Genomic DNA, 25,678 nt, shown 5'->3' with positions numbered 1-25,678 from the left:
CTTTTACTACTGATGTCCGGCTCGGCTCGTTACCATGGAGACGCCATTCCAGTACCCACCCATCCCCAGCGTGGTGAGCTGCCGAGCGCCCGATGAGTTATACTGATAAGGTCTGAACCCAAAAATTGTCCAGGCCTCCCGACGCTGGCTCCAGGCCTCCCAACACTGGCTTTGCAGCCGTTCCACCGGCTTCACGTCTGTTTTGGCCGGAGGTGAAAAATCACCCCCGCGTCCTCTGTAAAAGAAAAGAAATACATAGAAAAAGGATTTGTTTTTACAATAGCACTTTATTATGTGTCAATGTGCTTCTCATTGAGTCAATACTTTCAAGTACAATAACTTGTTATGTAGGCAAACTGGGCAGCCATTTTACAGACACTGCGATCCCACAAACAGCAATGAGATGAGTAACCAGTTAATTTGTTTTTGGTGGCATTAGTTGAGTGAGGAATGCAATCCAGGATAGGTCACTGCTTTTTACACATCCCTCTGAACCAGCGCAACAGGCAGACAGGACTTCAGCTTACTATTTCATATGAAGGACGACTCCCTTGACAACACAGCACCACTATCAACACTGTACTGGAGTGCATAATAGGGTTGCCAACCCTCCAGGACTTTCTTGGAGACTCCAAGAATTACAGATTAATCTCCTGGACACTGCTGTGAGCAACCCGGGAGAAAAATCATAAGGGCATGAAAAAAATTGTGCATTTTTTCTATCATTTTCTTCAAACCCTTTCTTTTATTAGTTATAAAAACATTGGAGAAAGAGGAAAAAAGGCTGTTTGACCGGGTGGGGCGGTTGGAGGCAGGCGATCATCTGATGAAATCTCCAGGAATACGTTCGACCAGCGTTGGCAATCTGAGTGCAGAACTAAACCATGTGCTTGAGTCCTGGAGTGGAGCTTGAACCTACACCCTTTAATTCCCAGAGGTGAGTGAGCCAAGCTAACCTACATTACTAATAGTGCGCAGTGTAAATCTAACTACCAGACCTCAAACCAAACTTTAGTGCAAGTACAGCAACCTAAATGTGACCGAAGTAAACCAGAATATACTAAATATAAATAATAAAATTGATGGCAAGGCCTTGGAGAGGGTGCAGAGGAGATTTACCAGAATGATAGCTGGGACGAGGGACTTCAGTTATGTGGAGAGACTGGATAAGCTGGGGTTGTTCTCCTTCGAGCAGAGAAAGTTAAGGGGAGATTTAATTGAGGTGTTCAAAATTATGAGGGGTTTTGGTAGAGTAAATAAGGAGAAACTGTTTCCAATGGCAGAAGGGTTGGTAACCAGAGGACACAGATTTAAGATAATTCGCAAAAGAAATAGGGGGGAGGTGAGGAGAATTTTTTTTTTACACAACGAGTTGTTATGATCTGGAATGCACTGAAAGGGTGGTGGAAGCAGATTCAATAGTAACTTTCAAAAGGGAATTGGATAAATACTTGAAAAGGAAACATTTGCAGGGCTATGGGGAAAGAGCAGGGGTGTGGTGGGTGATATAGTGGCCTTGGAAAAGGTCCCCGAGGAGAGCTACAAGAATGATTCCGAGCTTAAAGAACCTCAGCTACTCGGATAGGCTCAAGGACCATGGTCCATTTACTTTAGAGCAGCGTAGACATAGAGGTGACATGATAGAGGTCTATAAAATAATTAAAGGGCTGGATAGTGTCCCTATTGAGAGATTTTTCCAGTTTAACAGATTAGGGAGGACAGGGGACACGAGTTTTAACTAAGAAGGAATAGGACTAGACTGGATGTTAGGGAGTTCTTCCTTTCCCAGGAAGTAGTGAGTCTCTGGGATGTGTTGCCTGGCGTGGTGGGTGCTGACTCTCTGTATTGCCTTCAGGAGGGAGCTGTACCGGTTCCTGACTGGGGCAGATATTATATTGTATAGAAGGTAAGTGTCTTTGTAGATAACCCTTGGTCCATGTGATCTCCTGGACTGGTTTCGATTGCCTGAGGGGGTCAGAGAAGAATTTTACAGATTATTTTTTTCATTATTGGCCCTGGGTTTTTTCTGTTTTTTGCCTCTCCCAGGAGATTACATGGCTGCGGGGGTGGGTGTGAGGGGGAGAGGTCGGGGGAGGGAAGAAGTGTTTAGCCATGATGGTCTGGCCATCATAGTGCAGGGCAGGCTTGATGGACCAGCTGGTCTTTTCATGCCCTTCAATTTTGTATGTTTGTATGTTCGTAATTGGATGAAACTTTCAAAGAGCTGGCACAGGCACAGTGGGCTGAGTGGCTTCCTTCTGTGCTGCATGATTCTTTAAAAAAACACTACTTTGAGTGAGTGAGATTCTAATTCTTGTGAATCAAATAACAGCTGAGGTTTTGAGGAAATTCCTTGCTGATGAGTAGAAACCTGGCCGGTCACACAGGCTATAAAGTAGAAACTGTAGTCTGGAGTAGCTATAACTTCACACAGCTAGACCTATAAAATGGCAATGAAACAGTTTACACAGAAACCCAGTGGTGACATATTTTCTATCAAACGCTGTTTCTGTCAGCTCGCAGAGTTATTTGCTCACACCTGGGTCTCATTGTCACATCTTTTTTTTAAAAAAAACTTTCAAGTTTGAACAGGGGATCTGTTTGCACCTTACAGCATAGTCGCTGTGTGTTCAGTAACTGGAGTTTTCTAAATAACTCTAGTAATGCATTTAAGGGGAAGCTCAGTAAGTACATGAGGGAGAAAGGAATAGAAGGTTATGCTGTTAGGGTGAGATGAAGTAGAGAGGGAGAAAGCTCGTGTGGAGCATAAACACTGGCACGGAACATTGGGCCGAATGGCCTGTTTCTGTGCTATAAAATCGATGTAATTCTATGTAAGTGAATGACTCATTTATCAATTGAGTGAACCCCATTAAATCGTACACAAGTGATGCATGAGGAATGTGTTATAATACTGGGCCGGCCTGTTAGATTAAGTAACATACCCGATGTATAATTCAACCATTTTTGGCTATAAATAGATTAGCTTCCTATTCTGGTCTTTCAGAAAGTGCTTACTTAACAGCACACTGCTAGATTTTTGATTTCTGTAATCTAAATTCGGAGAATGAAGAGCGATCCTCTCTCTTTGAGATTTTTGGAGGCGTAATAAGTTGGAAGAGTTTGATGCAAGGCAGGGATTGCTTGCACTGGAGGCAGACTTACCCACACCTGCCTTTATTGATGGGGCTGTGTGTACAGATCCAGCCACACTTGCTGGCAATGTCTAAGGACAACTACATCTGCTTCACCAGGAAGGCGGTGATTGAGATGTGCCATCTGCTGGAAATCGTCCTGCCATTAACACAGGCAGCAGGGCTGGCATTGCCAGTGGCAGTAAGGGTGACCGCAGCATTCGATATTTATGCCTCCGGCTCATTACGAGCTACCTTGGTGGGCATATCCAACATCAGTCAATACGGAGTGCACAGATGCATTAAGTAGGCCACTGATGTATTCCTCACCGGGGTCAGCCTTACACACTGGCGGCAAGTTGAAAATCTACCCCAATGTCTTTCAAAATTGGGGAGAGATATTCCGAATTGAGATTTATTAGTCTATTTACCTCACAAAGCAGTCTTTCATTTCCTCCGTTACCAACATGACAATCTTAGTGGTATGTTATTGAGTACCTTAAAAACTAAGCGATTGTAACTGCTTCAGATCTCAATGGGGCTATTGCTGTGGCATGAGAGCCAACCAAGGATGAAGATATTGATGCACATGTGGACTACCTCTGACTATAGGCCACACCCAGAAAAAAAAAATCGTCTTGAATATAGGCCACCCCCCTCTTTCTCGTCTTGAATGGTTTTTTGCTTCATAGAAGTGCAGCCCATATGCAAATTAATATTGGTACATCATACAATCTGATTGCAATAATACGTGCCTAACACATGAGGGCAACTAGACTAAAACTACAGATCAGATGGTGCAGGTCCATCACTGGAAGCAGATGAGTGCCGTATATAAGGCACAATCTCTGACAAAATTGTGCCCTTTTAATACATATGTACTAAAAACAAAGGTTATTCATTCTACCGTGGCACTGCATCTGGTCAAAAGTTTAAAAAAAACAGTAGAGATAATTTTTGCCTTCACTGCTTGGGCAGTAATCTGGTGGAACGAATCACCAGCCTGTTCCAGAACTTGCCTCCTACTGAACTCTCCTGCTACAGAACCTGATTTACATTTACATTTCTACTGAAATCAATGGAAATGAAAATTGAGTGGATCTACTATGGGAGGACATCTGCTCCGTAGGCTTACCGCCAAGTGGTGAAGGCGAAAATTACCCTCCGTGTCTCTCTCTCTTGCTCTGCTTATCTCCCATTCTCTAATTCTTTCACTCCTCGGAGCTGCTATCGCTGCGCCTTCATAACCTCACCAGAAGTGTGACAGAAACCCTGTTTACACACTTCGCCAGTTTTCCGCTACACTTGCGAAGTTAAGGCGGCGGATCGGGAGCAGCTCGGAGGAAATTCCCGGCCTTTGTCTTTGTTTGTCTTCCAATCCTTCTGTCTCCATTTCCCTCTCTCTGTATGCTTCTCACTTCTTTTCATGATGCCTCTAGGCTATTTGTTTATTACTGTTTTTCTCATTCTTTGTCTCTATCTGTTAAAAATAAACCGATATGGTCTTGTTGTGATCTGATTCTGTTTACAGCTGGTGTGACAACAATTCTGAGCGTTGCTGTGAAGGTTTTCTTGGTAAATAAAAAAAAGACTTGCATTTATATAGTGCTTTTCATGCCCCAAAGTGCTTCATAGCCAGTGAATTACTTTTTGAAATGTAGTCACTGTTGTTTTGTAAGCTTGATGTGGAGATGCCGGTGATGAACTGGGCTGGACAAATGTAAGGAATCTTACAACACCGGGTTATAGTCCAACAATTTTATTTTAAAATCACAAGCTTTCGGAGATCATCCCCTTCGTCAGGCCGACGGGTCACAGCGAAGAATCGCATAGACCTCCTCAGAAGACAAACACGGGACGCAACCAACAGAGTACCCTTCGTCGTCCAGTACTTCCCCGGAGCGGAGAAACTACGCCATGTTCTCCGCAGCCTTCAACATGTCATCGATGACGACGAACATCTCGCTAAGGCCATCCCCACGCCTCCACTACTCGCCTTCAAACAGCCACCCAACCTCAAACAGACCATCGTTCGCAGCAAATTACCCAACTTTCAGGAGAACAGCGTCCACGACACCACACAACCCTGCCACGGCAACTTTTGCAAGACATGCCAGATCATCGACACGGACACCACCCACCAGGTACATGGTTCATACTCCTGTGACTCGGCCAACGTTGTCTACCTCATACGTTGCAGGAAAGGATGCCCCGGAGCAAGGTACATTGGCGAGACCATGCAGACACTGAGACAACGGATGAATGGACACCGCGCAACAATCGCCAGACAGGAGGGTTCCCTCCCAGTCGGGGAACACTTCAGCAGTCAAGGACATTCAGCCACCGATCTTCGGGTAAGCGTTCTCCAAGGCGGCCTTCGAGACACACGACATCGCAAAATCGTCGAGCAGAAATTGATAGCCAAGTTCCGCACCCATGAGGACGGCCTCAACCGGGATCTTGGGTTCATGTCACGCTACACGTAACCCCACCAGCAAGGGGAAAAAAAAGTTATCTGTTTTTAATATTCTCTCTCTCTCTCTCTCTCTGCCATTTGGGTCTCTTTCTCTCTGTCTGTGTAATTTGACACAATGTGTATTCAGTATACTGGGACCTACTGTTTTCCGTGGCTAACCTGTCTGAACACCAACGATACCTTTGATTGGTGTGATGGTGTCCCAGCCTAATATACGATATGCGATTTGAGAACCTTTCACTCATTCACCTGACGAAGGGGATAATCTCCGAAAGCTTGTGATTTTAAAATAAAATTGTTGGACTATAACCTGGTGTTTTCATAGAATCATAGAAGTTACAACATGGAAACAGGCCCTTCGGCCCAACATGTCCATGTCGCCCAGTTTATACCACTAAGCTAGTCCCAATTGCCTGCACTTGGCCCATATCCCTCGATACCCATCTTCCCCATGTAACTGTCCAAATGCTTTTTAAAAGACAAAATTGTACCCGCCTCTACTACTGCCTCTGGCAGCTCGTTCCAGACACTCACCACCCTTTGAGTGAAAAAATTGCCCCTCTGGATCCTTTTGTATCTCTCCCCTCTCACCTTAAATCTGTGCCCCCTCGTTATAGACTCCCCTACCTTTGGGAAAAGATTTTGACTATCGACCTTATCTATGCCCCTCATTATTTTATAGACTTCTATAAGATCACCCCTTAACCTCCTACTCTCCAGGGAATAAAGTCCCAGTCTGTCTAACCTCTCCCTGTAAGTCAAACCATCAAGTCCCGGTAGCATCCTAGTAAATCTTTTCTGCACTCTTTCTAGTTTAATAATATCCTTTCTATAATAGGGTGACCAGAACTGTACACAGTACTCCAAGTGTGGCCTCACCAATGCCCTGTACAACTTCAACAAGACATCCCAACTCCTGCATTCAATGTTCTGACCAATGAAACCAAGCATGCTGAATGCCTTCTTCACCACCCTATCCACCTGTGACTCCACTTTCAAGGAGCTATGAATCTGTACTCCTAGATCTCTTTGTTCTATAACTCTCCCCAACGCCCTACCATTAACGGAGTAGGTCCTGGCCCGATTCGATCTACCAAAATGCATCACCTCACATTTATCTAAATTAAACTCCATCTGCCATTCATCGGCCCACTGGCCCAATTTATCAAGATCCCGTTGCAATCCTAGATAACCTTCTTCACTGTCCACAATGCCACCAATCTTGGTGTCATCTGCAAACTTACTAACCATGCCTCCTAAATTCTCATCCAAATCATTAATATAAATAACAAATAACAGCGGACCCAGCACCGATCCCTGGTGTTTTGTAAGCTAACATAGCAGCACAGCATGATCCCATAAAAGACAATGAGGTGGTGGTGGTGTTTCTTGAGGGATGGACATTGGCTAGGACACTGGAAGTACCCCTGCTCTTCTTTGAAGAAGTACAAAGTGTCATGGGATCTTTGTCATCCACCTGAACAGGCAGACGGAGCCTCAGTCTAATGTCTCATCCAAAAGACAACACCTCCAACATTCTCTCACTGCTGTATTCAAGTGTCTTAGAATGTGACATGAACCCGCAACCTTCTGACTCGGAGACGAGAGTGATAAATGCACCTACCCACACATGTTGCCTTATCTTACTCTCATTCTATGAATTTTCCAGTCATGCTGGAGAGTTTGTTACCAATTGAACCACTGAAGGAAGCTCATATTTTAATTTTTTTTGTAAGAATGAAACAACCTGAGTTACAGGCTGAAGATCTGTGCTCGCTCGTGTTATCGAGTAAGCCAGAATAAGAGGTGTTACCATTCTAGTGTTACCCATTAATTTCAACGTGCTGGGGGATAACAACTTTACAACTCAAGGATTTTAATATATTATAGATGTTATGCTGGGAGTTTAATTAGTTTTAGAGATAATTGTACAAAGTGACATTTGTTGAAAAACTCCCTCAGGAATATGGTTGAAACCAGTTCTAATTCACAGCTTGATCATTGTTTATCTCCTGTCCATAGCCCAATTAGCTTGCTCAGTGATGCTCAACACATTTGATTTCATACAAAATGAAATATGGAATTCTTCTATAATGGGCCATTCAATTACCCCCACTTATTTCTTACTTATCTAGTTTCCTCATTCCCCCCTCACTTTTCCATTTCTCTTTTTGTTTCTCCTTTTCATCTTCCACCCCCCCCACCCCACCCCCTCCACTGTTTATTAGGCAACTGAAAATGAATCTCCAGGTACTTTGGATTGGCAAGAGGTTAGAAATATGGCCCAAAATGTCTGCATCTCTCCACACAGGAAGGATGCTCAAGCTGCCAAAATTCTGACACAACTACTGAACGGTGCACTCTGGAGGCCCCGTAGCCTGGAACCTTGGCTACCCAGATGCTTATGCTTAGACACTGGGATGCATAGGCTACCCTATGCTTGGGAATGGAAACAGTCATCTCCTCTACAAAACCAACTTTTCATAGCCCCTCTAAAAGAGATCATTTAGGGAAGAGTTTCATGCTCCAGAGGCACTGGCAGTACAGCCCCTGGAAGAAGGCCTGTGTTGACGACTCCCCCCAGCCTTTACACATTATCCCAATCTGACACAATGGAGGGAGGGTAACCCACCCTCCAGGATTGTCCTGGAGTCTCCAGGTATAAAAGATTTATCCCCTGGACACTGCTGTGAGCAACACCCGGGAGAAAAATCACAGGGAGCATTCAAATAAATTGTGTGGGTTTTTTTTTTCATTTTCTTTGAACACTTTCGTTTATTAGTTAGAAAAATATTGGAGATGGGGGGAATATAAGGCTGTTTGACTGACAGTCAAGGATCATCCAATCAGCTAATGAAGAGTCTATTCGCTTTCCAGTTGCCGTGAAAAGGCGAGTCGTCGTGAGGATGGACGTGCTGGATGACCAAGGGCGGGAGTGTGGGGGGGGGGGGGTGGGGTGCGGGGCGGTTGGAGGAGGGGGGAGATCATGTGACGAAACCTCCAGGAATACATCCAACCAGCGTTGGCAATCCTAAATGGAGGATCTCCCAAGTGTGCGTCACAACTGGGTTATTGGTTTGCCATGAGAATGGGAACCACCAGACTAGGCCAACTCCTCAGAGGAGCCCAGTTTCAGTTCATCTAACGGCTTGTCGACAAACATCTTGTCAACCAGAAAGCCCTGTAACCGACAGCCATTACCGCTACTCTAGGCCTCTTGGTACCTGCAGCAGCAGTTGCATTTTTGCCCCGCCTCTGGCTGCAGGCCTCTGCCAAGGGCCAGGCCTGTGCTGGGGGAATGACAACCTATAAAAAAAATACATGCGGGTTCAGGTCATAACCTGCCCCCAGACAGAAGTGGGGGGGAAGGGGAAATTGGCCCCCAGGGTGTTATTTAATTATGGGAGGCAAAATTAAAAATGCTACTGCAGCCCTCAAAGGGTTAAATGCACGGCACATGGTTAATGGTCGTCTTCAGCCCTCATCCGAACCTTTTGCTTGTTCTTTCTTGTTAAAAAAAAAACAGGTTTGAACATGTCCATTAGTGCAACAGAATTTTTTTTTTCAAAAAACAGTTGAATTACTTCACAAGAGTTGTTGATCCTGGTTTCCATCACAATTATCTCCAAGAGCTGATGACTCAACTTCTTGCTATGTGAGAATAACTTCACTGATGACTGTTGCTTTTAAACTGGTGAGGTGATGCACATTTTATTTTTATTATGTCATTTGGAATACGGGTTGCTAAAACAAAAAAAACAGTAAATCAGTTTAATGATGCTTTCCCCAACAGATTGCAGTTGAATGGATTCTAAGATCAGAGACCTGACGCAAAGGACTTATTAGAATAGAAAAGGGGCAACAGAATTCAATGGCCTGCCTACATATGCACTCCTATTCAACACAAACAGGACAATAAATTTTGCATGTGATTTATGTGACCTTTGTGACTCTTTGAACTGAGGAAAAGTTCTGCAGTTATGTACAATTGCCTCATACAGAGGTATACATTGATAGAAAATTACTACTAATGTTACACAACAGAAAATGAGCATACTTAGGAGAGATGGAAAGGACATTCTGTACTCCTAGGATCAGAGGCTGTGTAATAAGCACTTAATTGGCGAGTGAACAGGCTTTTAGTCGTGAGTGAGTGAGTAATACCAACTTTGGTCTTATTCAGTAACTTAAAGTATTGTGGCTTCTTGGAGCTGGTAACCTGCCTATATTTCAGGCTGCAATGAAATCAGAGATAAGTCAAAGCTATTGCTGAAGGTTGCTTCTCTCACTGCAGTGGTGGTTACCTTTGAAGTGGTACACACAAGGTATGTAGGTGGGCTGTCAAAGGATGGACGTACTTCAATTAAACCACAAAGTTTAAGCAGAAGGAAACTCTGGGAGGAAGCACTATGAGTGGTAAGTACTTGCTATTAGATATATCCCAGGTAGGGAAATTTTCTTTAAAATTGCACATAAACACAGATCAGGGACCTTCTCAGTACAACAATAGAATAGATTCACTTTGATGATATTAGCCAAGTGGTTCCCCCAATGCCCACCTGCATCCTTCTGGTTAGTTTCAGACAAGTCACTCATCTCTCATCGAATCATACAGCACTGAAGGAGGCCATTCAGCCCATCGTGCCTATGCCAGCTCTTCAAAAGAACTATCCAATTAGCTTTTTCCCCAGATCCCTGCAAAGTTTGCCTTTTCAAGTATTTATCCAATTCCCTTTTGAAAGTTATTATTGAATCTGCTTCCACCACCCTTTCAATGCATTCCAGATCATAACAACTCGCTGAGTAAAAAGAATTCTCCTCATCCTCCTCCTCTGGTTCTTTTGCCAATTACCTTAAATCTGAGTCCTCTGGTTACTGACCCTCCTGCTAGTGGAAACAGCTTCTCCTTATTTACTCTCTTTTAAAATGTTGTCTGTTCTATTTGCTATATTCGCTACAAAATATTATATAAAGCTGTATAATCCAATTTTCAACAATGGATACAATTGCACTGCCTTAAAGGGCGGTGAAAGCAGATTCAATAATAACTTTCAAAAGGGAATTGGATAAATACTTAAAAAGGAAAAGTTTGCAGGGCTACGGAGAAAGAGCAGGGGAGTGGGACTAATTGGTAGCTCCTTCAGAGAGCCAGCAAAGGTACGATGGGCCAATTGGCCTTCTTCTGTGCTGCATGATTCTATGATTCTATAATGCCCTAATACCTAATGCCCTATGTCATATCTTATGAAATGCCCTAAAACTCCCCCCACCCCGAGATTTTAGGGGGAAGGTTGAGATTTTAAAGTGCCTTTTATAGCTAAAACCAGTGATATATTTTTTATGTTACCTCTGTAGCTCCCGTGCAATTTACTTCCAATATATTGTTTTCCTGAAATCTTCGTCTGGAGAGCCAGCGGACTGAAACTGAGTACGACAAAATTATGGTCAGATGCACATTGAGGTTTCGACGGGACAGGGAAATACATTGACGCACCATTTTTCAATATGACCACATCTATTGTTTATATTCTCCTTTGGCGATTCTAAATTAAGCTGGCTAGTAACAAAAGAAGTTTTGACTGAACTGTTTATTCCCAGCTCCTCATTCTATAAATCAGTGCTGTCTGGATAGCTGTATAATCCAATTTTCAATAATGGAAACAGTACAGCAAAATGGTCTAAATCAGTTACAATCTCACATGCACCACAGAGACTCCATATAGGGAACTTCAGTTATAAAAACTGGCAACATTGGAAGGACAAAAGTATTCCTATTTTTAATAATCATTTTTACAATGTTTTTATAATTTCTGGGGGGTAATGAAAGTATGTATGAGAGTTTCACCAGCAGATGGGCTGATACGGGGCAGAGGAGGGCGATGTTACAGAGAAGAAAGTAGACTGTCTTTGTGGTGGAGAGGATGTGGGGTCGGAAGCATGGCTCATGGTCGAATAGGACGACAAGATTGCGAACAGCCTGAGACAATGGCCGACGAGGGGAAAGGAATCGGTGGCGAGGGTACGGGGACTGTGGCGGTGGGGGAGGTGGGCGCGGTTGCTTCGGTCTTCCCAATGATTAACTAGTGGAAATTGCAGCTCATCCACGACTGTATATCGAACAAGCTGTCTGACAACACAGAGGCAGTGGAAGGGTCGAGAGGAGTTGATAGAGAGGTGGAGTTGGGTGTTGTCATGTGGAAACTGACCCCATGTCCATGGATGATGTCGCCAAGCGGCAGCATGTAGGTGATGAAGAGGAGGATTCTGGGGGTAACAGTCCCAACTTGGGAATGAGAAGCCATTGCTGGAGTTGTTCTGGCTACAATCGGATTATAATTATTTTACAAATTTCTAATGGTAAAACCATTATACTGGAAGCGAAGGTTCCCCAGCTACACTGTCAAGGGTGGGGATCCAGCAGTAGACCTCCCTGCCCCATTCCCCTTCATTTTCTGCTGCTCTACCGTCCGATTTCAGATGCAATAACAGAGCTAAATCCAGCCCAAAGAGTTTCACATTTACCTAGCATTTTCTAAAGTACACTGTTACAGATCTCAATTTACTTTTTCTTTTTTTAGTTTTCTTCCTTTCTCTCTTTAAGGCAGTAACCCCTGCCAGATTCCTGGCTCTACAAATGCTGGGAACCCTCACTCTTCATGTTTGAGAGTGAGTGCCGACCATGAGACCCACACAACTAGGCCCGATACTGTCCTCAATCTACATCCATACACACTTTCCATACACACTTTCATACAGGCCTGAAATCCCCCCCCCTCCCCACAATATTGACATCAATTGTTGTACCTCTAACACCACCCCAGCTGAGGTCAGCTCACCCAGCACAGGCCAAGGATCAAACCCAGTAGACTTTCCTTGTCTGTATGACTATTTTAGTTTTACCCTTTTTAATTTTTCTCACTATATCTGGCACCCCTTCTTTGATGAGATCAAAAATTGGAACAAATGGCCAAAGTTAAAGAATGCTGCCAGATAATGATTTGACCGTTCTAATTCATATACAAGCCATTGTAAACTTTCACTGACACTGTGAAAGACAAACAGTTTCTTAATGGGTCCTTTCAAGCCTCAAAAACAAAAAAAAGCTAATATAATATTGACTATCACAAACACATTATACTTCTTTCTTTTCAGTTCGGTCCCAATTTTCCTCACTTCACACACAGATAGTTCCTTCCGAATCCAATGTCCTATCTGGGCAGGGCAAAGTTAGGCTACTGCTAACAGGGAACGGAAGTGAATTATCCTCCTTTTGGCTCAGTGGTAGTACTCTTCATTCTAGTCAGAAGGTCATGGGACTTGAGTACGTAATGTAGGCTGACATTTCAGATCAGTACAGAGATGCTGCACTGTTGGAGGTGCCATCTTTTGGATGAGACGTTAAATCGAGGCTCCGTCTGCCCTCTTGGGTGGATGTAAAAGATCCCATGGCACGATTTTGAAGAAGAGCAGGGGAGATCACCCCAGTGTCCTGGCCAATATTTATCCCTCAACCAACATCACTAAAACAGATTATCTGGTCATTCACGTCATTACTGTTTGTGGGACCTTGCTGATCGCAAATTGGCTGCCGTGTTTCCCTATATTATAACAGTGACTGCACTTCAAAAAGTACTTCGTTGGCTGAGAAGCACTTTGGGATGTCCTGAGATTGTGAAAAGCGCTGTATAAATGCAAGTTCTTTCTTTCTTTCCAATCCAGCTCTTCTTCGCCTCAAGAAAGATTGGGATTGGAGAGACCCCTAATGAGACTGAGCATAGGAAGGAGAAGCTTTGGGAGAACACAAATAGGGTGCAGAGGCAGCATTTTCGAATGGACAGATCAAGCAGACATTTGGAATGCAGTTTTTAGTCAAAAAAGGTGGGCATCTTTGTATTCAATGAAACCTTTTGGTGATTTCCTGATACACAGCTCATATTTGAACAGAGACCCACATCTAGCAGGATGTGCTAGTTCCCATGTTATGGGAGACCTATTAAGAGAGTGATGATACTTATGTGAGAGTGCGTAGCAACAGCTGGAGGGAGATAAGGCAGAAACAGGAGATTCAGCAGGTTGAACATCGGTAATGCATGAGATGTTTTTTTATATATCAGAAACACATGCTTGTTGCTGTAATTGGGAAACCACAACAGCTGCTGTTGTTCCTATTCTTCTAAAGTATTATTTTACTGTGTCAAAATAAAGTTTAAATTCTATGGTGAAAAAGGAATTAGAATTACCAAAGTCAATAGCCAAAATTTGGCTTTGCATCACCTGTACTGATGTTTTCAAGCCATTTCTTTGCTTCAGATGCAAGCCATTTGAAACTATTACCAACACAGTGAAAGACAAAGGAGAAACAGTTCCTCACTGAATCCTCCCAAGCCTCAAAAACAAGAAAAAGGTATACAATATTGACTAACACATGTGCTGTTAAAAACTGTGCAAGCTCACTTTCTGTTATGAGAATAACACATTAGGTGATTCTTGGCATCAACTTGTTCTGCATGGTATCAAAACAACTTGAGCAGATTCCATATGGCTTACTCAGAGTGACTGTTTAGTCTAGTTTAAGGATATTGGTATTTTGGAATAGTTGTCTTCTGTTCTCTACCCGCCCCCTCCACCACCACCAAAAAAAGCAGTCTGAACAACCCACCTTATTTAGTTTTATGACCAGACACATCTTTTTTCCCCCCTTTGTTTCTGCTGGAGTTCAATAAACATGTTCTCACAAGACAGTGTTGGTCATTACATTAGCCTCTAACCACAGGAGGCTCATTGGGAATCCAAATGTGGCTAATTGAATTTTGGACCAGTGAATAGCAAATGAGAAGTAGATACCATCGTGGGGCATGTGATCTCAATACTCATTCACATGGTGTATGCACGTGTACTTAAGCCTTTTAGTGCTTTCGTTGGTAAAATGGCAAGACAAAAAGCAGAGTGTGCGAGTCTTTTTTGGTCACTGTGCTTTACTTTCTTGGTTACTGAATTACATGGAATGTATAGCATAGAAACAGGCCATCTGACTGGACTGTGCCAGTGTTTATGCTCCACACGAGCCTCCTCCCTCCCTACTTCATCTCACCCTATCAGAGTATCCTTCTATTCCTTTCTCCCTCATGTACTTATTTAGCTTCCCCTTAAATGCATTTGCTATTCGCCTCAACTACTCCATACGGCAATCTGGGTAAAGAAGTTTCTCCTGAATTCCTTATTGGATTTACTCATGACTATCTTATATTTATATCTTATATTTGTGGTAGATGCTCATGAAATAAATATACACATACATTTACCTGGGTGAGTTGTATGCAAGGCCTTTTCTACTAAAATTAGTGCATGTGGTTAAAATGGTATCGCCGTAGCCACACCTGTGGCAAGTCAGCAATTTCTATTGGACAACACTGTCATAAGAGATAGGTGTGGTGTTCGTCTTGGATGTTATCAAGTATGACCTCACGTTAATTGTTTGTATTTAAGAACAGACAGAAGTCTTGATGGTTTTTTCTCCTCCTGAATTTTGCCTTTTTAAAAAAAACCAAGTCTCTGTTGCCTCTACCTTCTCTGTGTGCATTGAATGCTCCAGACCAAAATATATCAAAAACATTTTTCTGCCCAATTTTCTACCTTCCTCTCCTGAAGGCATAGACTGAATCATTGGGCGGGCTAGCTTTCAGAGTCTGGTACGATTTGATACATACATGCCATTTTTAAATGGAGATTTTGTTCACTTTGTTCATCTATCACAATCTGCCTTCAAGAACTGTGGCCAGCTTACAGAGTTATCATGGCTATCTCCTAGTATATGCCTTACAGTTTTAAATGTTACAATATCAAAAACATGGAAACTGCATAAAGAAAGCAAACCTTGATCCTTTTTCAGTCATCTCACCGCATAAGGTTTTTACAGCCAATTGAGGAAGATTGGCAATAGTTCCCATCATCTTTTAAAGAACTCTTGAAAGCAATGTCCATCACTAAGAGCGGCTTGGTAGTATCAACACTGACCAAGCTGGCCAAATCCACGAGGACGTGGCTTCCAAACGGGGCCTGCATCAGGTGGTGAGTGAGCCAGCATAAATTAACCTACTTTACCTCGTCCTCACCAACCTACCTGTCACAGATACGACGGCCATGGTAGGGTTGTTAGGAGTGACCACGCACAGTCCTTGTGAACTCAAAGTCTTTGCTTCACAGTGAAGATATGCACCATCATGTAGTGAGGCACTTCCACCATGCTAACTGGGCTAGACTAAGGACAGACATCAGCAGCATCAGCAGCATATTTGTACACCACCACAATCTGTAACCGAGCATATCCTCACTCCCCCATTACTATCACTATTAAGCCAGGAAACCAACACTGGTTCAATGGGGAGTGCAGAAGCGGGTACCAGGAGCATTACCAAGAATATCACACAGGACTACCTTCATGCGAAACACCAAAAGCAGCATGCTATAGATAGAGCTAAGCAGTCTCATAACCAACGGATCAGAATAAAGTTCTGTAGCCCTACCATGTCCATTCGAGAACAATGTTGGACAATCAGACAACTAACAGGAGGAGGTGGCTCCACGAATATTCCATCTTCAACCACGGTAGAGTCTAGCACGTGAAAACTTAAGTATTTACAAGCATCTTCAGCAAAAAGTGCCAAATGGATGATCCTGTCCAACACCCTCTCAAGATCTCCACCATTGTAGTTTCCAGCACCAGCCAACTTGGTTCACTCCATGTGACATTAAGCAGCTGAGTACGCTGGACATAGCAAATGCTGTGGACCCCGACAATATCCCAACTGCAGTGCTGAAGACCTGTGCACCAGAACTAGATGCTCGCCCCCCAGCCTAGCTGTTCCAGGGCAGCTATGACCCTGGCTTCTACCTGACAATGTGGAAAGTTTCTGAACTATGTCCTATCTACAAAAAAAAACAGGATAAATTTAACTCAGGCAATTACCACCATGCTAGTCTTTTCCTAATCTTTGTAAAGTAATCGGAGTCAACAATGCTAACTGCATTTACTCCACAATAGCCTGCTCATCAATGCTTCGTTCAGACTCCGCCAGAACAACTGAGCTACAGACTTTATCACAGCCTTGATCGAAACAGGGACACAAGAGCCGAATGCCAGTAGAGAAGCGAGAGTAGCTGACCTCGACATCAAGGCAGCAGATCAAATTTGGTGTCAAGGAACCCTAGCAAAACTGATGTCAATGGTTATCAAGGGGAAAACCCTCCAGTGGCTGGAGTCATACCTGACACATAGGTCGATGGTTGTGGTGGTCAGAGGCCAATCACTATATCTCCAGGACATTGCTACAATGTCCTAAATATAACCATCTTCAGCCGCTTCATTGATGACCTTCCCTTGATCATAAGGTTAGGAGTGGGGCTGTTCACCAATGATTAAACAGTGTTCTGTTCCATTCACAACTCCACCGATCATGAAGCAGTCTACGTCAGCCTACAACAGGACCTGGACAACAGCCAGGCCCGAGCTGATAAGTGCCAGGTAATGGCCACCTCCAACCACCTCCCTCTGACCTTCAACCCCACCACTATTGCTGAGTTACCCAGCATCAACATCATCAGGGTCACCATTGACCAGAAGATTAACTGGACCGACCATATCAACACCATAGCTACAAGACCAAGGCAGAGGCTGGGTACTCTTGCGATAAGTGTTTCACCTCCACTGCATCATCTACAAGGCTCAAGTCAGGATAGGATACTCACCTGGATAGGTGCAGCCACAGCAACATTCAGAAAGCTTGACACCATCCAGGATGAAGCAGTGTGACTGATTGGTACCCCCCCTACCACTGGACTGGTAGTAATTCCCACTAGGTGGATCCACCTTGCCTCTACCACCAGTGCACTGTGGCTGTGGTATGTACTATCTACAGAATGCCCTTGAGGAACTCACTAACCTTGCTTTGGCAGTACCTCCGAGCCCGGTGATCTCTACCACCAAGAGCCACAGCAACAAAATCATGGGAACAACACCTCCAACTTCCCCTCTAAGTCACACATCATCTTGACTTGGACATGTATCACCAATCCTTCATCATTGCTGGGTCAAAATTGTGGAATTCCCTTCCTAACATCACCGTCACCAGAAAGACAGCAGCAGTTCAAGAAGGGCAACCAGAGATTGGCAATGAATGCAGCCTTGCCAGCATGGCCAAAATCCTGTGAAAAAATAAAATAGTATGTGAACTCCCTTCAATTTCACTGACTAAGCCCTCTTGGGTGGATGTCTAAGCTTGTGCTTGCAAAGATGAGATGTCCATGGGCTTCTCGAAGAGGGGCTGGATGGTCAAAAGCTGAGGGGCCACCTCCCTTTTGTTGTTCCTCCAGTACACCTAGGAAGGCAATAGAAGAGAGGTTAGCAGTGATGAGCAGCACAATGGCCATTAGACTTTCCAAACAAGTTATAAGCTTAAGCTCTTGCAATATATTGTGATGACAGATTGCATTTCAGCAACAGAGACCAAAGAGACATGATACCAGGAGTTTCCTGAGCAACCTGCACTCCGCTCCTACATCTCCATTTGCTAGCCCAACAACTCTAGGGCTTCCTCTTCTTATGCAGCGAGAGCCTGGAGGTTCAGGTACCTCCCTCAGTTGCACTTCTTTGCCTCTGATTGTGTGCTGTTATCTGCTTTAATAAAGAGAGTATGTGAAGCCCTTTTGCTTGCCATCACATGGACTGCAATCCAAGCTTCAGAAAGCATTCTTCAATGAGGAAAAGTGCAGGATAAGAGCAAATACATGTTTGAGCCTTTCAATGCTTCCACACATGTTAGACTGTGGGTGAAGGAACACTTTCAGTGGAACTGAAGGGTCTCATGCTCCCTTGTGGACATTTCAAGTAAGTAGTACATGGAGTTGAACACAGGGAGGGCAAGGTAGGTTGAAATGTGAAACATGCTTTTAACATTGCATTGGTTCAAGTTGCGACTGCCTTCTCTTACCTTGGCTGACCTGGTCAGGTCATTAAACTTCTCCCGGCATTGAGTAGCCATGCATGGGTTCCTGGAGGTGGCATTCATTGCTATGGCCACCTCCTTCACTGAGTCCCGATTATGTCTTTCATGGGAGTCCTTCCCTTATTTCCAGACAGCTAGTTCTTTTTTTGCTTGATTTTAGCTAGTAGTGCCTCAACTGAAAATTTGGGGTCTTGGTGCCCTTTGGAACAACCAGCCTGACACGCTGCAGTCATTTAAATAATTCCACAAGAAAATGACCACCTCAGCCTTTTAAGCTGCAGTGCCGGGTGTCCTTATGCTCTAGAGGCGAGCTCCCGATTGAGGGTGCAGATAGCGTCGGGAAGCTGCCCACAATATTAAAATAAGGTTGACCTAGACAAAATTGCAGTCGCTGTACACTTCCGGTGGTAACCGATATGTCCAAGGCCCCAGCAGTATATTCCACCTACATTTAATTTTCTCTCAGTAGGATGTCGTTACTGATTAAATTTATAACTTTTTTACTAAATATATTATTATATTTCTCAATCATTTTAATCAATTCAGAAACTGGGGGTTCAGCCTAATTCAGTACATTTGTTCCTCATGGACATTCAGGCACAATGTGATAGCCCTATCCTTATTGCCCTTCCAGGTTGGAGCATGAAACTTGATTGACATTGTAGATGAATGGATTTACTCTCCTGGTAAGAAACACAGATGTTTAAAGATTACTAACGAAAGAAAGAAAGACTTGCATTTATATAGTGCCTTTCCTGACCTCAGGACATGCCAAAGCGCTTTACAGCCAATGATGTACTTTCGAAGTGTAATCACTGTTGTAATGTAGGGAAACACAGCAGCCAATTTGTGCACAGTAAGGTCCCACAAACAGCAATGAAATAAACGACCAGTTTGTCTGTTTTAGTGATGTTGGTTGAGAGATAAATATTGGTCGGGATATCGGGGAGAACTCCCCTGCTTTTCTTCAAAATAATGCCGTGGGATTTTTTACGTCCACTTGAGAGGGCGGACGAGGCCTTGGTTTAACATCTCATCCGAAAGACGGCACCTCCAACAATGCAGTACTCAGATCATGTAAAACAAGTCTAGACTGAAAGCTGCATCATGTGAATTGGTTCCCTTAGTTTACAATCATGTCTCTTCATTCTCCTCCTAATTTGGTATAAAGAACTTAACATTCAACAATTCCCTTCATGAATTTAAAGAGCTAGGTTATTTTTCTTTTTCTTCTCCCCTCGAGTGAGATTCAATTCCCCGAGTCTCTCTTTTTACCTTAATAGCGTAAATCCAGCTGACCTCATTTAGAGACTTATGTTCTTTGACACCTATAAAGACCAAAAATAGACCAACATTTTATAGATCATCAGGTATCAATTTCCTGAACTTATCTCTCCTTATGAATACTTTCTGCCTTCATTATTGTGCCATAAAATCAACATCTGGTCAACTAACACTCCCAAATCATTTGTTCCCTGTACATTTAACCAATAAAGGACATCTATCTATATAATTAAAAACATTGCGTATAGCGAGCTGCACATTAAATCTGTATGGTGGCACATTATGTCAACTAGTGTTGAAATCAATGAAAATAAAAATGGGGAGAGATGTAAAACGGACTCCCGATTCGCTATCACCCCTTTTGCACAATCGCACAAAATCAGAGTCTACTCCAGAGTGTCTGACCTTGGTCACGCTGCCACTTAAGTACTGATCAGAGGCTGGGCACTTCCCAACAGGGAGAGGCCCTCCCTGTAGCACATCCTTTTAAAGGCCAGTTTCGGAGAAACATTGGCAGGGGCCTCAGAGCTGATCTCCCAGAAATGGCGCATGGCATGGATGAGCCAAGAGGAGGAAGGAGGGAAAGATTTAAGTTTTGGAGAAAATGTTAAACTGAGCATATGTAACTTTTTCCACACACACTCAATCAGTATAAAAGGAATTAAAACAGAAAGTGCAGGAACTGTGCAGCTGGTTGACGTTTAGTGAGTCCGATGGGTTCATTAATCTTTCTCTTGCCGACTGAGTGGCTACACAATTCCAGCATTTTCTATTTTCAGATTCCCAGCATTCTTCTCATCACTTCAACATAAGCAACAGGGTGACACAATCATTCCAGCGTATTCCAGGATATCTCGTCAAGACCTGTTTTGGAGAAATATTGGCAGAAGCCTGGGAGCAGATTTCCCAGCAATGGACATTTTACCTGTCCACTATTTTAGCAAAAAAGTTGGTGCAAGTGGATGCTGCCTTTCTCAGTAAAATGAACAGGAGCAATTTCAACACTCTCCCATGCCTTATTTTGGGGTACAAACACCTAAATGTTACAAATATTGTAATAGTGCCTTAAATTTTTACCCTTTATTGACCAATACTATTAATTTTGAGCATCTCCATCAGATCACCTCATAGCCTTCTCTGTTCTAATGAAATGAGCTAATTTTTCCTCATATCTAAAGCCTCTCATCCCTGGTATCATCTCAATGAATATCTTCTGTACATTTTCTGTGGCCTTGACATCCTTCCTAAAGTATTGCACCCAGTATTCTAACTGTGGCCTAACCAATGATTTGTATAGGTTTAGGATTACCTCTCGGCATTTGTACTCTGTTCTTCTAAAAAAACCCGAGGGATTCCATATTGTTTTTCTTACAGTTTGAACGACATATCTCCCACTTTTTAAGACATGTGTATCTAAACCCCCAATTCTCTCTACTCCTTTTAAAAATTTAGTGAATATTTAGTCGCCTTATTCTTTTTCCCCAAAATGTATCACCTCACATTACTCCATATCAAATTTCATCTGCCATCTATCTGTCTATTCTACTAACCTATGTCCTCTTGAAATCACATACAGTCCTCCTCACAGTTAAGCACACTGTTTGTGTTGTCTGCAAATTTCGATATTGTGCCAGATACCCAAGTCCAGATCATACACTATACAAAAAAGAGATAGTCGGAGTGAGAGACACTGAGAGAAGGTCAATAGTCCCAATACTGACCCTTGGGGGGCACCTCTGTTTACATCTCCCTGGTCCAAAATACATCTATTAATCATTACTCTCTGCTTTTCTATCTTTAACCAACTCCCTATCCATATAGCCACTTTTCACACCAGGTACCTTTATCTTATCAAACAAGCTTCCTATATCTACCTTATCAGACACCCATTTAAACAACATCAAATGACTGTTATTTCCTCAAAGAATTTGGCAAATATGACTTGTCTTTTACAAATCCCTGCTGGCTGTCCTTCATTAACTCAATTCTTTCTAAGTGAGTATTAATTTAATCTCATATTATGGCCTCTTGAGCTTACCCACTACTGATGTTAGGCTGACTGGTTTATAGTTACTTGGTTTATCCCTTTCTCTTCCCTCCCTATACATGATGTGGAGATGCCGGTGATGGACTGGGGTTGACAATTGTAAACAATTTTACAACACCAAGTTATAGTCCAACAATTTTATTTGAAATTCACAAGCTTTTGGAGGCTTCCTCCTTCCTCAGGTGAATGTGGAAGTGAAATCCTCGAACCCTTCGCGTTTATAAATCACAGAACAATACCTGGTGATTACAGATAGTCTTTCCAACTGCCCGTTGCCAAGGCAATCACAGTGTGCAGACAGAGAGGTGTTACCTACAAGGCCACCGAATATACAAACAACCAAAAAAAACCAGAGAGAGAGAGGCAGAAACATAGAAACATCCAGAAGGAAGAGAAAGACAGCAAATGACCCGTTATATTAAAAACAGATAACATTTGTTCACTGGTGGGGTTACGTGTAGCGTGACATGAACCCAAGATCCCGGTTGAGGCCGTCCTCATGGGTGCGGAACTTGGCTATCAATTTCTGCTCGACGATTTTGCGTTGTCGTGTGTCTCGAAGGCCGCCTTGGAGTATGCTTACCCGAAGGTCGGTGGCTGAATGTCCTTGACTGCTGAAGTGTTCCCCGACGGGCTACAGCGAAAAATCGCATAGACCTCCTCAGAAGACTAACACGGGACGCAACCAACAGAGTACCCTTCGTCGTCCAGTACTTCCCCGGAGCGGAGGAACTACGCCATGTTCTCCGCAGCCTTCAATGTGTCATCAATGACGACGAACACCTCGCTATGGCCATCCCCACACCTCCACTACCCGCCTTTAAACAGCCACCCAACCTCAAACAGACCATCGTTCGCAGCAAATTACCCAGCTTTCAGGAGAACAGCGTCCACGACACCACACAACCCTGCCACGGTAACCTCTGTAAGACATGCCAGATCATCGACACAGATACCACCATCACATGAGAGGACACCACCCACCAGGTGCATGGTTCATACTCCTGTGACTCGGCCAACGTTGTCTACCTCATACGTTGCAGGAAAGGATGCCCCAGAGCATGGTACATTGGCAAGACCATGCAGACGCTGCGACAACGGATGAACGGACACTGCGCAACAATCACCAGACAGGAGGGTTCCCTCCCAGTCGGGGAACACTTCAGCAGTCAAGGACATTCAGCCACCGACCTTCGAGTAAGCATACTCCAAGGCGGCCTTCGAGACACACGACAACGCAAAATCGTCGAGCAGAAATTGATAGCCAAGTTCCGCACCCATGAGGACGGCCTCAACCGGGATCTTGGGTTCATGTCACGCTACACGTAACCCCACCAGTGAACAAATGTTATCTGTTTTTAATATAACGGGTCATTTGCTGTCTTTCTCTTCCTTCCGGATGTTTCTATGTTTCTGCCTCTCTCTCTCTGTTTTTTTTTGGTTGTTTGTATATTCGGTGGCCTTGTAGGTAACACCTCTCTGTCTGCACACTGTGATTGCCTTGGCAACGGGCAGTTGGAAAGACTATCTGTAATCACCAGGTATTGTTCTGTGATTTATAAATGCGAAGGGTTCGAGGATTTCATTTCCACATTCACCTGAGGAAGGAGGAAGCCTCCGAAAGCTTGTGAATTTCAAATAAAATTGTTGGACTATAACTTGGTGTTGTAAAATTGTTTACAACTACCTATACATCCCCTTGGATCCATGCAACACTCCGGATTGAAGCCAGCCCAGGAGACTTGCTATTAGAAGAATGGTTTGAGTGACTGCCCCTGCACTTTTTCCTCACTCACTATGGGGGTTAGCCGGTTGCCTAACCTTAGTTCCTGCCCTGATAAGACACTGAAAACTCAATACAAGGAAACTGTTGATGCACAGACATGTTCTGTGCAACCTCATTACTTGGTATATGTACTGCATAATGCAGAATTGATTTGAGAGTCTAAACTAAATTTAGGAAAATAGAGGAACAGTGGACTGCTGATGTTTTAACAGGCAATATTTTTGCTGTATAGAAAGAATTGGTTATGTAATTGGAGGTCTGGTAGCTTAGAGGCTTACCCTAATCTATCAGCCACAAACAAGTTTTGTCAATTCGCAGATTGCAGCTGAAAAAGAGAAAAAGACTTGTATGTATAAAGTGCCTTATCATGTTGCTGAAATACCCCAGGTTGCTTCACACAACTAATTACTTTTGCAGTGCAGACATCTTTAAACCTGTGGTTGTTTCCGGAGGGGACAAGGGGGAAAAAGAGGAGGCAATGACAACAAAAAAAAATTAGATTGCATAATCTGAAACGTGCTAATTCTACTCTGCGGACATTGGACCTCATCACCAATTTGGAGAAGTCCAGGATTTGATAAATGTGCTCCCCACAGATTGTGGCGCTAGATGGCCACAAATTGAAGTTGAAACTAAGCATAAATAAATGGCCATGACCATGACACAAAGTTTAACTGTAAATAATGACAATCGGAAATAAAACCTACCTTGAAAGAACTGCAATGCGTTTGTTTTTATTTTCCACCAATTGGGCACTTCCTTTACAACAGCCTTCTCCCGTTGGGAGGACACAGTGGTCAATGGCACAGACTTTTACAACTGCTGTCAAATCAACAGCAACTTGCTTTCATGTAGAAAAACATTCCAAGAGGTCTAATCAAAAAAATGGACACCAAGCCAAAGCAGGAGATATTAGGAGGGGGCGACCAAAAGCTTGGTCAGAGAGGTGGATTTTACAGGAGAGTCTTAAAGGAGCAGAGGGAGGAGAGGCGGAGGGGTTTAGGGAGGGAATCCCAGACCACGAAGTCTAGGTGGCTGTTGGCACAGCTGCTAATTGTAGCGTGAAGGAAAGTGGTGGTGGTGGTGGGGGGGGGGGGGCACAAGAGGCCAGAGTGTGAGGAACAGAGAATTCAGGATTCGCAGGGATGGAGGCGGTTACAGAGATAGGGAAGGGAATTAAACACAAGGATGAGAATTTTAGATTTGAGGCATTGGGGAGCCAGGAGCCAAATAGGTAAGGATAGGAGTGATGGGTGAGCTGGACTTGGTATGGAGCAGGTAGCAGAGTTTTGGATGAGCTCAATTTTACAAGGGATGGGAGATGGGAGGCTGGCCAGGGAAGCATTGGAATAGTTAAATCTGTCGATGACAAAGGCATGGATTAGGGCTTCAGCAGCAGAAGGGCTGGGTAGGGGTGGTGGTTGAAGTAGGTGGACTTTGTACCGGAGAGGATATGGAGTTGGAGGCTCAGCTCGGGGTAGAACAGAATGCTGAAATTTCTAACAGTCTGGTTCAGCCTGAGACAGTAGCCAGGGGATGTGATGGAATTGGTGGCAAGGAACTGAGTTTGTGGCGGGGGCCTGAAGATGATGGCTTTGGTCTTCCCAATGTTTAACTGTTGTTAAGTCATTTCTCGCATATCCCTCAAGGCATCAACTGTACAAATGGCAACCTGTAGCTTTCCCCCACTGGCTGACTGAACTCAATAGTTCCTCTCACAAACGCAAAGAAAATCAATTAGGCTTGGTGGCTCATCATGCCATTCAAAATCACTGGGGCTAAACAGTGACAATTGTATCAATCTTACCCACCATGTCTATTCTATCCAGTTTTTGCAATTCCAAAACAGTGAAACAATGCAGAGTTTGTATGGAAATGATAGGACCATCTTAACACTCAATTCTCTCTCATTTTTCCAAGTGGAGAACCTTGGAAGGCAAGCTTGTGGGG

At 43.6% G+C, this 25,678-nt stretch overlaps 1 long non-coding RNA gene across 2 annotated transcripts; it reads left to right on the top strand.

Annotated features, from left to right (window-relative positions):
* Window positions 1-367: 367 nt before the first annotated feature.
* LOC137333127 (uncharacterized) lies at window positions 368-24,425 on the top strand. 2 transcript variants are annotated; one of them, XR_010965800.1, is made up of 4 exons: window positions 368-937; window positions 13,330-13,488; window positions 13,921-14,014; window positions 24,146-24,425. It is a non-coding gene; the product is annotated as an uncharacterized lncRNA (long non-coding RNA). The 2 variants fall into 2 exon arrangements; XR_010965799.1 differs by lacking the exon at window positions 24,146-24,425 and adding an exon at window positions 19,246-19,450.
* The last annotated feature ends 1,253 nt before the right edge of the window (window positions 24,426-25,678 follow it).

The sequence above is a fragment of the Heptranchias perlo genome, chromosome 2 (assembly GCF_035084215.1).
Source record: "Heptranchias perlo isolate sHepPer1 chromosome 2, sHepPer1.hap1, whole genome shotgun sequence".
Taxonomy (NCBI): domain Eukaryota; kingdom Metazoa; phylum Chordata; class Chondrichthyes; order Hexanchiformes; family Hexanchidae; genus Heptranchias; species Heptranchias perlo.
This window is presented reverse-complemented; position numbering and strand designations above follow the sequence as displayed.